Source organism: Macrobrachium rosenbergii, chromosome 10 (genome assembly GCF_040412425.1).
Source record: "Macrobrachium rosenbergii isolate ZJJX-2024 chromosome 10, ASM4041242v1, whole genome shotgun sequence".
NCBI lineage: Eukaryota > Metazoa > Arthropoda > Malacostraca > Decapoda > Palaemonidae > Macrobrachium > Macrobrachium rosenbergii.
The window spans coordinates 5,186,937-5,199,436 of record NC_089750.1 but is presented as its reverse complement, the minus strand read 5'-3'; the positions used below and the strand labels follow the sequence as shown (position 1 = coordinate 5,199,436).

The 12,500-nt window shown below is 38.0% G+C and overlaps 2 protein-coding genes across 2 annotated transcripts in view; both read right to left on the bottom strand.

Moving 5' to 3' along the window:
* Nucleotides 1–12,500, bottom strand: part of lwr (lesswright) — a 235,742-nt gene that overhangs the window by 200,170 nt on the left and 23,072 nt on the right. The window lies entirely within an intron of this gene.
* LOC136842446 (uncharacterized) overlaps nucleotides 1–12,500 on the bottom strand; it is a 209,249-nt gene that overhangs the window by 179,442 nt on the left and 17,307 nt on the right. The gene's annotated exons all lie outside the window — the stretch shown is intronic.

Genomic DNA, 12,500 nt, shown 5'->3' with positions numbered 1-12,500 from the left:
CTATACATTACGTAACTTCTTTACTAATAAATAAATTATTCCATTAGAAAATATAAGTTTTACTCTAATAAAATTAAATTTCCCGAACAATTACATAATTTTTTTTCCAAAAAATTACTTTAGTCCTTTGTTAAAAATAGTCCATTTCTTCTGATAAAGAAAAGAATTTTTCAGAGAAATTACATTGTTATTTTCTTAAAAATTACATTCTTTTCTTTAAAATTACATTATTATTTTCCTAACAATTACATTATTCCTTTTTAAAAATATACATTTTTTCTAAAAACAAAAATAAAATATGACATTATTCTTTTACTAATAACTATATAATTCCTTCAAAAAATATACGATTTCATCTGGAAAAAAAATACACGTTTTCTTCTCAGAACAATTAATTTTCCATAAAAATGACATCATTATCTTCCTAATAATTACATTATTCCTTCAGAAAAAATATACGATTTCTTCTGAGGAAAATGCATTTCCCTTCAAAAGTTCTTCTTGGACAGACCCCAAATCCTTGCAGAACAATTTTAGCTTCCTTCAGAAAACAATTATATAGTAAAAAGAAAATTAAATTAACAAGGGGCAATGTCACCTGTTAATAGACAGAAATACCACAAAAAACAACAAATTCTCTTGATTAATTTTTATATTTATTTACTTTCATTTATTTTAAAATCTTTGTCCCTTTTTATTTTTTATTTGTGATTGTGTTGCTTGATAGTTTCATTTTTAATCATTTTCATCAAATTTACTCATTTTTACCCATTTCATTTAGGTTTACTTTTATTCATTTTTATTCACTTTAATTGATATAATTCAAATAAATAACATTTTACTCCACTATAAATACTATTTAAAGACCAGAAATAAAGAGATGTCATTTCACTCAACAGCAAATACTATTTAAAGACCAGAAATAAAGAGATGTCATTTCACTCAACAGTAAATACAATTTAAAGACCAGAAATAAAGAGATAAGTCATTTAATTTCCCTCAACCGCAAATACAATTTAAAGACCAGAAATAAAGAGATAAGCCATTTAATTTCCCTCAACCGCAAATACAATTTAAAGACCAGAAATAAAGAGATAAGTCATTTCACTCAACTGCAAATATACTATTTAAAGACCAGAAACTAAAGAGAGAGATGACACGTGATACGTGACGCCAAGTGAAAAGAACAGGAAGCGAGATCAGGCGATTCGGAGAACAAAATCGTCTGATCTTTCATTATGACTGGACGAGTAACCCCATACACCCTTCCCCTAAAGCCGAAGTAACTGACGGTGTGTCATTTCTACGTTTCTGAGCGGATTAGAACGATTCCACTTTAAGAGAGAGAGAGAGAGAGAGAGAGAGAGAGAGAGTCAGAGAGAGAGACCAGAGAGGAGAGAGAGAGAGATTCTTACTGTGACCAAGAGAGAGAGAGAGAGAGAGAGATTTTACTGTGACCAAGAGAGAGAGAGAGAGAGAGAGAGAGAGAGAAGAGAGACAACTGTGACCGAGAGAAAGACCAGAAATAAGAGAGAGAGAGATTTAAGATTCCCTGTGACCACAAGAGACAATTTAAAGACCAGAGAGAGAGAGAGGTCCTTTCTGTGACCAGTAGAGAGAAGAAAGAGAGAGAAAAGAGAGAGAGGTCATTTTACTGCGACAGAGAGAGAGAGAGAGAGATTTACTGTGACCAGAGAGAGAGAAAGAGATTCATTACTGTGACCAAGAGAGAGACAATTCTTACTGTGACCAGAAAGAAGAGAGAGAGAGATTCTTACTGTGACCAAGAGAGAAGACAATTTAAAGACCAGAAATAAAGAGAGAGAGGTCATTACTGTGACCAAGAGCAAGAGAGAGAGAGAGAGAGAGAGATTCCTACTGTGACCAAGAGAGAGAGAGATTCCTACTGTGACCAAGAGAGAGAGAGAGAGATTCCTACTGTGACCAAGAGAGAGAGAGAGAGAGAGAGAAGAGAGAGAGAGAGAGAGAGAGAGAGAGAGAGATTTCTGTGACCAAGAAGAGAGAGAGAGATCTTCCTACTGTGACCAAGAGAGAGAGAGAGAGAGAGAGAGAGAGATTCCTACTGTGACCAGAGAGAGAAAGAGAGAGAGGGAGAGAGAGAGGGAGAGAGAGATTCCTACTGTGACCAAGAGAGAGAGAGAGAGAGAGATTCCTACTGTGACCAAGAGAGAGAGAGAGAGAGAGATTCCTACTGTGACCAAGAGAGAGAGAGAGAGAGAGAGAGAGAGAGAGAGAGAGGAATGGAATACAGAATTTATGACAAGGCCAAGCACTGGGACAAATGAGGTTATTCAGTGCTGGAAGGAAATTAAGAGTAAAAGGTTTTAAAGGTGTAACAGGAGGAAGACCCTAGGAGAGAGAGAGAGAGAGAGAGAGAGAGAGAGGAGAAACCCTTCTGCGACCTATCTTTATTCAGTGAGCCAATAACTGCTTTTGTTCTATAGTTATAACGGCTATATACCTCGTCTTTTAATAACTTCTGTTATAACATTGTTATGAAATCACAGAAATAGGCATTCTTTTGAAATTAATATTTATATAAAAGAAAAACTTATCAAATTATCATAAATCACCGTCGTATTCTTCACCTCTGAACAGCCTATATTATACAAAATTGTACAAAATCACGACTATATTCTTTACCTTTAAATGGCGATTGTTATAAAATTGAGATACAATCACAGCCACTGACCTGACCTTTCAAAAGCGTTTGATATAAAATTATTACAAAATCGCGGCTATAATGCTCAGTCTCGGACAAGTTTTGTTAAAAAAATCATTTCGAATTCAAGGTGATAGCAAAATTTGAACACCTTTTGTTAAACAATTGTTACGAAAACACGGCTCTATTCCTTTCATCTCTGAGTAACTCTCGTTACAAAATCTTCCATAAAATCGCAGACTTAGACCTCCACTTTGTGTGGCACCCATTGACTCCTTGTTGGAAAACCGTTTAGGCACTAGAACGCCCCCCAAGTGGATCCTGGTCACCCAACGCCAGGCTCTCTCAAGCCCAGTGAATTGGAATGAGATTGATGATTCTCTTTCAATACGACGCCTCGGAGATATGAGACAGTCACCTTATCCTGACTCGCTGAATCACTTAGATCTTATTACTGTTTGTCTTTTTAGTTTTCTATAAAGGAAAACTATTGTGCCAGCTTTGTCTGTCCGTCTGCACTTTATTCTGTCCGCCTCAGATCTTAAAACCTGCTGAGGCTAGAGGGCTGAAAATTGGTGTGTTGATCATCCACCCTCCAGTCATCAAACATGCCAAATTGCAGCCCTCTAGCCCCATTAGTTTTTATTCTGTTCAAGGTTAAAGTTACCCATAGCCGTGCTTCTGGCAACGATATAGGATAGGCCACCATCGGCCCGTGGTTAAGTTTCATGGGCCGCGGCTCATACAGCATTATACCGAGACCACTGAAAGATAGATCTATTTTCGGTAGCCTTGATTATACGCTGTAGCGGCTGTACAGAAAACTCGATTGCGCCAAAGAAGCTTCGGCTCATTTTTATTTATTTATTTTTTTTCACCGTGATATCGATATGATATTGCAGGTTTGCGATCTACTATCCGTTACCTTAAAGGATCATTGCATATTTCAACGGTTGTTATCGATAATGAGACATGTATATAAATGTATTAACACTTTTTAATTTTAAAAGTGTTTCATTTCAACACCAATCGCGTTCCACTTGCGTCCTAATTAAAAAAAAAATAGTAAATAATGCGCCGGAGTTTCTTGGGCGTAATCGAGTTTTCTGTACTGTACAGCGTATAATCAAGGCCACCGAAAATAGATCTATCTTTCGGTGGTCTCGGTATAACGCTGTATGAGCCGCGACCCATGAAACACTCAGCCGGCCGTGGTGGCCTGTCCTATATTGTTGCCAGCAGCACGATTATGGCTAACTGTAACGTTAAATAAAATAAAACTACTGAGGCTAGAGGACTGCAATTTGGTATGTTAGATGACTGGATGGTGGATGATCAGCATACCAATTTGCAGCCCACTGACCTCAGTAGTTTATAAGATCTGAGGGCGGCCAGAAAAAGTGCGGACGGACAGACAAAGCCGGCACAATAGTTTTCTTTTCAGAAGACTACAAATCCACCTGTTACTTTTTTGGACCAGTTTCACTTGGGAGCACAAAGCCAGCTTCCGGACATGGAGCGACAAGGAACGCCGACATGGGAGATACAGAAATAAATTATAGATAGATAAAATATAGGATTTAGACCAAAGGTCAAGCGCTGGGACCTATGAGGTCATTCAGCGCTGAAATGGAAATCGACAGTAAAGGGGGTTTTATTGGAGAGGGTGGAAAGTAAGATGGAAGAAAAAGACTATGAATGGAGGTACAATAAAAGGAATAAAAGGGGGTTGCAACTAGGGGCCGAAAGGACGCAGTAAAGAACTTCAATGGGGGTCCTCCTAATTACACTGGAATGGAATATGAAATTTAGGCTTGAAGCCAGGCACTAGAATCCGAAGGATTATTCATCGCTATAATGAATTTGGTTTGAGATGAAATAAATAAAATAAAAGAATGATTTTAAAACTATGGTAAAAACTGACATTTGGCAAATACTGATATTCCCCATAAAAAACTTTAACTTTGCATTTATGATGTGCATAAAACCTTTAAAGTAAAAAAAAAGTAAAAGAATAAAGAAAAATACCCATAAGCATGCTTATATACACAACTGCTCCTAATTGTAATGAACCCGCCTACTACTTTCTGGACCAGTTTAACTTGGGTAGGATAAAGCCAGTTTCCGGACAGGAAGACAAGGAACGCCGATCTAAAGGTTGGGACGCTCATGGGAGAAAGGGAAATAGTGTACAGGATGAAATATTAAGATCAAATGACGAAAACATTCTTGGAACTTTACCACTCTGTACGAATGAAATTTACCCTTAAACTGAACCGCATAAATCAAATAAGAACCTAACTTTGGTTTGGAACTCACAGCCATAAATAAAAAAAAAAAGCTATTACTAAACAGCCACATAAATAAATAAATAAATAAATAAATAAATAAATAAACGTCTTGGTGTCAAAGTAAAGTGGTCCGGTCTCCATCTGAGAAGAAGAAGAAGAAGAAGAAGAAGAAGAAGAAGAAGAAGAAGATGATAAGCGACCCTGAGACTCAGCGCATGTCAACAAAAAGACGGGATTATCCCTCTGTACTTGGGAGAGACTGGGGCGTTTGTAAAGAGAACAGACGCGGATTATCTTGTTAGATACAAATCTCATTTTGTACTTTAAATACATACATGCTCTTCAATACAATGCTTCTGAAGGCCGGTGAAGATGAAAGACCACTGTACTAGCACTGACAATAGCATGGGAGAAAAATGCTCAGATATTTCCAGTGATAAATAGCGCGTCTTGTCACGTGTGCCAACTTGTGACTCGAAAGTCCACGTTGTTCGACTTATTTACTTAACTGCTTTTTTTAAATTGTCTAAATTATTTGTTCTCCTCTTACTCTATGATATAACTAATTCCTAATGTTAGCTACCAATGCTGTATAACCTAACAATACTCTGCTATAGCGTTACACAAGTTTTTTCAGAGTCGGTATTGTAACAAATGTATACACATATGCATATATGTATATATTTGTTACGATATCGACCCTGAAAAAACATGTCATGTAACGCTATAGCAGAGTATTGTTTGTTATACAGCATATATATATATATATATATATATATATATATATATATATATATATATATATATATATATATATATATATATATATATATATATATATATATATATATATATATATAAATTTCTGACTCACATCAGGATCGAAGCCAGGTCTTTCAATTGAAAGACCTGGGTTCAGTCCTGATGTGAGCCAGAAATTTACTTCTATTCCACACGTGATTATGTGTTGATTATTTCTATATATATATACATATATACATATATATATATGTATGTATGTATCTATATATATATATATATATATATATATATATATATATATATATATATATATTATGTGTATGAACAAATAATTAGACTGTTATATTATATGTCAAAGTTTCAATTCGGACCAGATCAATATTACAGAGAAGCAACGCAACACGAGAATACAAGTACATACAAAACAAACCTCTATATATGTATATATGTGTATATATATAAAATGCTTGTGTGTAAGAGCACAAAGTGACGAAAAAACACTACCTAATCAAACCCAGCAATCAATGACGAGGAACGAAATCGCCAACCAGGGGATAAGAAAGAAATCGTCGTCAGGCAGAGCGAATGTAAGTAAGCAATATCCACCGCCGCGTGAAATCCTAGACGGCGGAACGGCGATAGACCAATACCAGACAACCCAGTCCTACCGCAGGGCGATAATCCACAAAAGTTACGCAACAGCGCAGGAAAGAGTATCTAGGGGTCGTGTTCTTTATTACTATTATTATTATTATTATTATTATTATTATTATTATTATTGCCTCACCTGCCAGTTCTTTTCCACTTAGGGATTGCTGCTTCAGAAGGTATACTACAGTATTATTATTATTATTATTATTATTATTATTATTATTATTATTATTATTATTATTATTGGTGCTGTTGTTATCTCATCTGTCAAGTGTTTTCCATGGGGAGATTATGCCTCCAGAAGGTTTATTATTATTATTATTATTATTATTATTATTATTATTATTATTATTATTATTATTATTATCATAAGACGCTTTGCACTGTAGCCTTACATGCGAAACAAAACGTTAAAACCTACAGGGATTGTAGTGAGTTTTGTATTGATCATAATTATAAATTAAAAATTCTATTGGTCAGGTCGTCCCCATGCTTAATTGCTGCTGACATTGCAGGAATGAGTACTGTCCGGACATTGCTGTCTAATGATTTTGGACATTGGACACTGATGCAGTGTCCTGAGCTAGAAAAAGTCAAGTATACCTTAGTTTAACCAGACCAATGTGTTGATTAACAGCTCTCCTAGGGCTGTCCCGAAGGATTAGATTTATTTTACGTGGCTAAGAACCAACTGGTTACCTAGCAACGGGACCTACAGCTTATTGCGGAATCCGAACCACATTATAGCGAGAAATGAATTTCTATCACCAGAAATAAATTCCTCTTATTCTTCACTGGCCGGTCGGAGATTCGAACTCGCGGCCAGCAGAGTGCTAGCTGAGAACGGAACCCACCCGCCCAATGAGGAACTAATAGAAGGACTCGGTACCTAGCCTAAGGTTATGTACCCACTGGGAGGAAACACATTCTGAATAACACAAGAACCTCTGTTTGAAGCCAAAGTAATTCCTTTCCTTACCCTCTATGGCGCTGAATTTTGAAACCATAACAACTTTATAATTTTCTGAAATATATTAGCCACAAAACGGCTGGTAGAAGGCTTGTAACCTCACACCTTGTGTTACTGTTGTAAGAAAGTTCATGAACAAAATATTTACTCATGGGTCTTTGAATGTGTGTAGATATGGCGTAAATTAGTATGACAGCATATATAATTAATGAGAGAAAACTACATGCTATGACACCTAAAGACAGCAAAACCAAAGTGAAGAATCACGCAGGTAAAAAGTAAAAGGTGGTTTGTTCCTGTGGAGCGAATGGGAGAAGATGGGGAGGAAGGCACTGAAACTACTGGGTTAACAGGATGGTAGATGTGTTCTAAGGATAGATACGTCATATTCAAGACAGAGGCAATTGGGGGAGCCCAAGTAATGTGAGAGTTCTACATGCGCCTTGATTCAGCTTTGACAGAAGGGCCATTTTATTAAAATATATAATAGCCTACACAAACGTCAAATACTTTTTATCAGGACACTGTGGAGGTCATTCTTTCTACTTACAAGAATAATTACGTCGTGTTCAAATACCGCATGTGCACATTCTGGTCATAGGAGTTGTCACTACATAAAACCATGACTGTAAAAATGTTTGACAAAGGGGTCATTATCAAATCCAAATAGCAAGAATTACCATGACAAAAAAATATGAATTTTTCTCGAAACAAGGATCATACGAGTGCAGTAAAACTTGAATTTCAGAGGAACGCAGAACACCAAAACTTTCATCAACAGAAACCCCAATCAACCGGAGAAATTACGTATGCAAAAGAAGTTTTTTTACTATAAAAACGAACAAAAAACTCAACATGGCCTCTGTCTTGAAGGGACTCACCTCATACTGAGTCAGTCTGTCCACTAACATTCCGTCTGGTTCGGCCATTGTCCGAGTAATATAAACCAACTGCGATCATTTGGCAATTTCAACAGTAATCGTTCAGGGTCGTCTGAAGGTGTATTGTACCTATTATTTGCCATAGCTCGTTTCTATTCGATGCAAAGGTCGCAATGTATAGGCTGTACTTTTTTAGGGTTAACTCGGGGCTTTATATGCAAATTTCAACAAAGAGCCGTTTTTCTTAATAGAGCACGGCTTTTGTATAATAAAATATAACAGGCGCATCCACATTTATCATTTTAACTGCTGAAAGGAATATGCGACTCCTAGTGCCGAATAATTTACAAGCACACGCATTATGTATGTATACATCTAGAAGATCGAGGCTACGGACTACCCCAACGCCAAATCAAAGTCCTTCGAATATATATATATACCCCATATAAAAATGGGAAAAAGCACGTTAAAACGAAGAAGAAGAAGAATCTATGTAAACAAAGACAAAATCCACGAAAGAAAAACAAACACTGGAGTGCTACGAGTAAAGGACGACAGTCGAAAGGCCCCACAACAATCCAGTGTTTCTCTTTCCTTCGTGGATTCTGTCTTTATATATTCATCACGTTCCATATTTTCGTGATTCAGTTATACATATACATGCATACATATACATATATGTATATATATATATATATATATATATATATATATATATATATATATATATATATATATATATATATATATATATGTGTGTGTGTGTGTGTGTGTGTGTATGTGTGTGTATTTAAAAAAAAAATAAGTCATTCTCGACGTTCTTGGAAACAGGATAAAGCACAATTTCATAAGACAAGTGCATACTTCCGAAACAATACGTAAGCAATGATATAAAAACACAAAACTGAAAATTCAACGCATGGATATGAAGGATAACAAATAAAAAATCCCAATATTAAAATAAATAGGAAGAATGCCAGACAATAAGCGAAGAAGAATAAAAGCGAAAGTAAAACATAACCTGGGAAGGGGGTCTGAATCCCCTAAAAATAAGCCGAAATTTTAAAAGAATAAAAACTACCGGACACCTCACAAGGCAACCATACGGATGATAAATACCATACGGATGATAAATATCATACGGATGATAAATAAAACAGAATTAACATCAATTATTGAAAACAAGGAAAACTAAAGCGCCAAGCACTGGGGCACCGGAGGCCATTCAGCGCTCCTGAAGAAGGTGTAAAGAGGGAGTTAGAGTGGCTGGACAGCAAAATTAACAGATCGAGGAAATAAAGGAGATGAAGTACGAGGATCTAAAGCTGGAGCTGAGAGAAAGCCTCACAACTGCACTGAGAAGAAATAGTCAGAGAGGTTGGACAGCAAGATTGAAGAAAGGAAAGTGGATGGAGGTAAAGTAAAAGGATAAGATGTCGGAGATGTTTGAGCAACTAGGGCCGAAGGGACGCTGCAAATACCCATAACGCCTACAGTACACCACGTGAACTGCAATGACAGCACTATTTCCCTACGGAAGCAATCAAAAGCAAGCAGGTACGAGTGAAAGGAGAATGGAAAGGTATATAAAATTTCGACCAAAGGCCAAGCGCTGGGACCTATGAGGTCATTCAGCGCTATGCGAGTACAGGAGGTTTGACAGGTGTAACAGGAGGAAAACCTCAAGGCAGTTGCACTATGAATCAACTGTTAGGAGAGGGTGGAAAGCAAGATGGAAGAGATAGAATATGAACGGAGCTACAGTAAAAGGCATGAAACGGCTTGCAGCTAGGAGCAGAAGGGACGCATCTAAGACCTTAAGTATTGCCTACGGTGCACAGCGTGAGGTGCACTGACGGCACTATTCCCGTAAGGAGAAGACTGAAGAAAGAAAACTGGAACGGAGGTACGGTAAAAGGCTAAGTAGAGGGGCAGCTAGGGGCCGAAGGGACGCTGCAAATACGCTTTTAGTAACGCCTACAGTGTACCACATGAGGTGCAATGACGGCACTATTCCCCTACGGAAGCAATCAAAAGTATACGATAACGAGTGAAAGGAGACGAACCTTCTTGAACGAAGAAAACAAAAGAAGAACAAATAAGAACAAAAAAGAACAAAAGAAGAACAAAAAAACAACAAAAAGAACAAATAAGAACAAAATCCTCGGAGGCCAAATCACAGTCTCAGTCACAAGCTCAAGACATGCCCGGAATAAGCCCTGATTTGACCGCAACCACTTTGATGCCCTTAAGATGCGTCGTCGAGAGGGCCCCTCGAAATCCTTCGGGTGGAACCCCAAGGGCGTTCTGCACCCCGGGAGCCCTGTCTCACCCCCGGGAAGACCCTTTGTTGGTAACAAGTGTGATATGGTATAGGAGTACCCAGAATATGTGGGCATGGGGAAGACGGGGGCGAGGAAAGGGTATAGTCAGCTGAACCTGGGCGGTAGGGAGAAGTATATGTTTGTATTTGCATGTTTATTTGTTCGTATCTTAAAACTTTGCTTTCGTTTGTTTTGTTTGCTTGTTTCTCTTCAGTTCTTGCCTTGTGCCTTTCATTACCTGTGGCATCGTTAACTCATAATCGCTTGTATTGCGATTTCTTTGTATTTCATCGTTTTTTTTTCAGTTACCTTTTAGATATCATTCATGGAATGTTTTCGATTTTAATCAATTTGTTCCGACTGGAATGGAATGGACTGTAGAATTTAGTCCCAAGGCCAAGCTGGGACCTATGAGGTCATTCAGCGCTGAAAGGGAAATTGACAGTCGAAAGGTTTGACAGGTGTAACAGGAGGAAAACCTCAAAGCAGTTGCTCTATGAATCAATTGTTAGGAGAGGGTGGAAAGTAAGATGGAAGAAAACGAATATGAACGGAGGTACAGCAAAAGGAATGAAAGGGGTTGCAGGTAGAGGCCGAAGGGACGCTGCAAGGAAACTTAAGTAATGCCTACAGTGCACCGCGTGAGGTGCACTGACGGTACTGCCCCCCTACGGGAATTTCTTCTGATTAATATCTAATGAGGTTGACATATTATGACTTACCCACTTATTAAGAATGAGTGAAAAAAAATGAAATAGCCATGAGAGAGAGAGAGAGAGAGAGAGAGAGAGAGAGAGAGAGAGAGAGAAGAAGTCTAGCCGTTGAGGGAAAAAGGTTAAAAGCAATATTCACTTCGAACTTCAATTCGAAATGCAGTCAAATACAACGGCAAATTGTATTCAGGCTTCTCAACCCTGGCTTCAACCCACCTCAGTTGCCTGATTACCAGGTACATTATTCACTGCTTCTGACAACAGTGGCACAATGGGTTCTTTAGGATTAAAATGCATGAGTCGTAATGAGCCAACGGCAGCCGGAGCTCCTTCCCCCATCCAAGGATCGATCTCAGGACTCTTGCTGGTTAGCCTAAATGAGTCCGGTAACTGCAGGACCACGCAGAAATGTGTGTGTGTGTGTGTGTATAAATATATATGTATACATATACATATATAATATATATATATGTATATATATATATATTATATATATATATACAGTTAGCTTGCCCAGGTAATTCCTTGGGTGCAGTTGCTCTCAGGTTCCGACTTCTTTTAGACTTGTATGGCCCAGTGGGTAGCGCCCTTGCTTTCCACCTGAGAGACCTGGGTTCGATCCCGACGTGAGTCAGAAATTTATTTCTGTTCCACACGTGATTGTGTGTTGATGATTTCTATCTTATTCACTCAGAAGGGATAATTCGAATGAAATGTTGTCCATTGGGTCATTGCTGAGTCGGGAAGTCGGGGAAAACTCGCTGGTATGCAAGCAGTTAGCTTGCCCAGGTAATTCCTTGGGTGCAGTTGCTCTCAGGTTCCGACTTCTTTTAGACTTGTATGGCCCAGTGGGTAGCGCCCTTGCTTTCCACCTGAGAGACCTGGGTTCGATCCCGACGTGAGTCAGAAATTTATTTCTGTTCCACACGTGATTGTGTGTTGATGATTTCTATCTTATTCACTCAGAAGGGATAAAATGAAATGTTGTCCATTGGGTCATTGCTGAGTCGGGAAGTCGGGGAAAACTCGCTGGTATGCAAGCAGTTAGCTTGCCCAGGTAATTCCTTGGGTGCAGTTGCTCTCAGGTTCCGACTTCTTTTAGAAATATGGCCCAGTGGGTAGCGCCCTTGCTTTCCACCTGAGAGACCTGGGTTCGATCCCGACGTGAGTCAGAAATTTATATATATATATATATATATATATATATATATATATGTTAACATAT